The sequence below is a fragment of the Mastomys coucha genome, unplaced genomic scaffold (assembly GCF_008632895.1).
Source record: "Mastomys coucha isolate ucsf_1 unplaced genomic scaffold, UCSF_Mcou_1 pScaffold16, whole genome shotgun sequence".
Taxonomy (NCBI): Eukaryota; Metazoa; Chordata; class Mammalia; order Rodentia; family Muridae; genus Mastomys; species Mastomys coucha.
The window spans coordinates 52,310,211-52,313,193 of record NW_022196898.1 but is presented as its reverse complement, the minus strand read 5'-3'; the positions used below and the strand labels follow the sequence as shown (position 1 = coordinate 52,313,193).

Sequence of the window (2,983 nt, the reverse complement as noted above, 5' to 3'; positions counted from 1 at the left end):
TACCTGCCCTTGCTAAATCTGACTGGAGCCTGTCCTTCCTGTGATCCTGGTTGTGTCAGAACTCCTAGGAATCAAGCTGACTCTGTGATCCTGTGATTCTGAGATCTTGGGATCCTGGGCTTGTTAGATCACCTGGGAGTGTGGCTTTCTCTGTGAGTTGTGGGACTGACTGCAGAGATTGTGCCCAAGGTCTGCTCAGAACACTAACCCAGACAGACCGGAAGGAACCTGAGTCACTGGGCTGGGGGAGTTCCTGTGTGCCTGGTCCTGCTGGACCCAATTACTCTCAGTGTTGGGACAGATGTTGGTTCCTGCTCACCTCTGACCCTGGGTGTGTCAGAGTGCCTGGGAGTGGAGATTCCTTTGGGTGTTGTGGGACTGGCTGCAGAGCTTGCGCCCAAGGTCTGCTCTGGACCCCAGCCCAGACAGACCGGGTTTACTTCCAATTTTTATCACATTTTAAATTGTCTTATGCCAAGCAGTGTGTCTGCCTCACTGCTGCAGTGTCTGAGCACCACCTGGCAAGCTGCTCAGGGGAGGCACAACACAGTCCATAATAGGGGTCTCAGTCAGCATTTACCTGGGTGAGAAACATCGGAGTCTGAGACAGATGCTGTGGTTCCTGGTCTCCTGTGTACCCAGACGCAGTCCTCAGGGCAATCCAGTTGGATCCAGTTTGGTTCCCTGCGGAGAGTAGGGAGGGCTGGAAGAGAGAAGGCCTTCTCAGGGAGATTTAGGCGCAGCTCTTTAACGATGAAGGCCTACCCACCTGCCGTCTGTCCCACCCAACCCCAGGCGATCCTTGATGAAGGAAATAGTCCTTACTTTTCCAAACTGCTTTATTTGATGGTGGATGTATATACCTTACTCAGGATGAAGCAGGGATTAAATACCTTTTGAGGGAAGGAATGCTCAGGAAGGGAAGCTCATTGGCTGAACACCCGGGGTCTATCTAGATCCCTCAGTAGCATGGAGAACTCCAGGTGTTCATGCTACATGACCGGTTGTCATGGTCCTCTCAGTGGGGTGTCATGGTTACATGTTCCAGATCAGGTAGTTTGTCAGGGAGCTGGTTCCACACCTGCCGTTCTCAATTCTAGGATTCCCCATGGTTTGAGCCTGCTCAACCTCACCAGTTCTTCTGTCTGATGACATGGTCCACTTGCCCCACAGTCTTAGGAGTTCCATCGCTGTGAAGAGACACCACGACCACAGCAACTCTTATAAAGAAAAAAGTTTGATTGTGGCTGGCTTATAGTTTCAGAGGTTCAGTCCATTATCATCATGACAGGAGGCATGGCAGCATGCAGGCAGACTTGCTGGAGGACCTGGGAGTTCTACATTTTGATCTGAAGGCAACCAAGAGAGATTGTCTCTTCCATACTGGGTGGAGCTTGAGTACTTCAAAAATCTGTCTGCACAGTGACATACTACACCTCCTAATAGTGCCACTTCCCATGGGACAAGCATGTTTAAACTACTACATAGACATTAAAAAAAAAAATGGTGAAGGTACCATTGAATTTTCCTATACCTCAGCCCCAGTCCATTACTTATAAGTTATCATATGGATGCTGGGGATTGAACTCAGGTCCTTACCCTTGTATGGCAAGCACTTTACCAACTGATCCTACCTCTACCTTCTAAGCCGTGGGATTACTTCATGCATTATAGGCAAGCATTCTGTCAACTGAGCTACATCCACACCCTAAACTCTTGGATGTCATTTTTAAGGAGTGTCTGTGTCTGGGGAGGGAAAACCAGGATTAAAGTGCCACTTTCTTCAAGTTCTATCAAGGGTATGTACTATTAACGTGACTTACTGCTATTGATTTTTTTTAAAAATAAAATTTGAAGTTGGCCTACAAAATAATACATGTTGTTTTTGCAAAACGGTGAGTTTTGTTATGGCATCTTTGTGTGTGTGTGTGTGTGTGTGTGTGTGTGTGTGTATCTATACTTTGTTTGAATTCATTCCTCTTATCTCCAGGGCCCTTCTCCCCAGCTGGTTCCTTTCCTTTCCACACATAGTCACCCCCTTGAGCTTTCACATCACATGTATTCAAATTCCCTGGCACCCTCTTTTCTCACCTTTGATGCTAACACTGACCCCTTCCCCCTCACTGAGTAGTGCTTGTCAGACTTCTCTGCTCATTTTCCCTCCACTCTGCATTCATGGGAAGATGAGGTCACTAAGTACAGCTCATACCTAAGGGGTTCATCTCTTCAGGACTGGAGACCCATATAGATTGCTTAGAGTCTGGAATCCTTCCTTTCATGTTCATTTATTTATTAAAAGTTATATGTCTGTATGACAAGATGGGTAAGGGTGTTTACTGCCAAACCTGGTGACCTGAGTTTGATCCCAGGAATCCACGAGGTGGAGAAAAACAACTCCTGCAAATTGTTCTCTGATTTCCACATGCTCATAACACACACACACATACATGTGTACACATACACACACACACACCCCAAATAAATGTAAAAACATTTTAATTGTTTTTTCTTCAATATAGGTTCTCACAATATATAATCTCAATATATTAGTTGAAGCTTGCAGTTACTATCCGGGCTTAACCTCTGGGAGTTTTTCAGTTTGTCTCTGTGTCCCTTAGACATATCTCCATAATGCCTTTTTAAAATAGCGCTCTCTTACTCTCTGTCACTGTCATATGTGCTGGGACTGTCTTCTGCATTTCTTGTCCCATTAGAACCGGTCATTTCTCTGAGAAGCCCTGATTCCTTTGATTGGAGAATGATATGAGACACTGTGATCCGAATGGTGTGTTGCTTGTTGCTATGGGGCTGACACAACAAGGAAAGAGAGGTCTGTGCAGCAACCCGTGTGGACAGACACAGTGGTGGATATTTCTATGCATGCCCATCCCTGTCTATATTAAGCTAAGCTTGAGTTCACAAGAGCAGCTCTACCTCCAGGCTGTCTCCACACGAATCCTTCTGGCCTCCTCTAGCTCTCACA

The 2,983-nt window shown here is 46.3% G+C and overlaps 1 long non-coding RNA gene across 2 annotated transcripts in view; it reads right to left on the bottom strand.

The window, feature by feature from the left end:
• LOC116094223 overlaps window positions 1–1,010 on the bottom strand; it is a 6,199-nt gene extending 5,189 nt beyond the window's left edge. For both annotated transcript variants that reach the window (XR_004120005.1, XR_004120004.1), the window contains exons 1-2: window positions 894–1,010; window positions 581–703 (exon numbers count right to left, since the gene is read on the bottom strand). This is a non-coding gene — a long non-coding RNA (uncharacterized LOC116094223). The remainder of the gene's footprint in view (window positions 1–580; window positions 704–893) is intronic.
• Window positions 1,011–2,983: the final 1,973 nt, after the last annotated feature.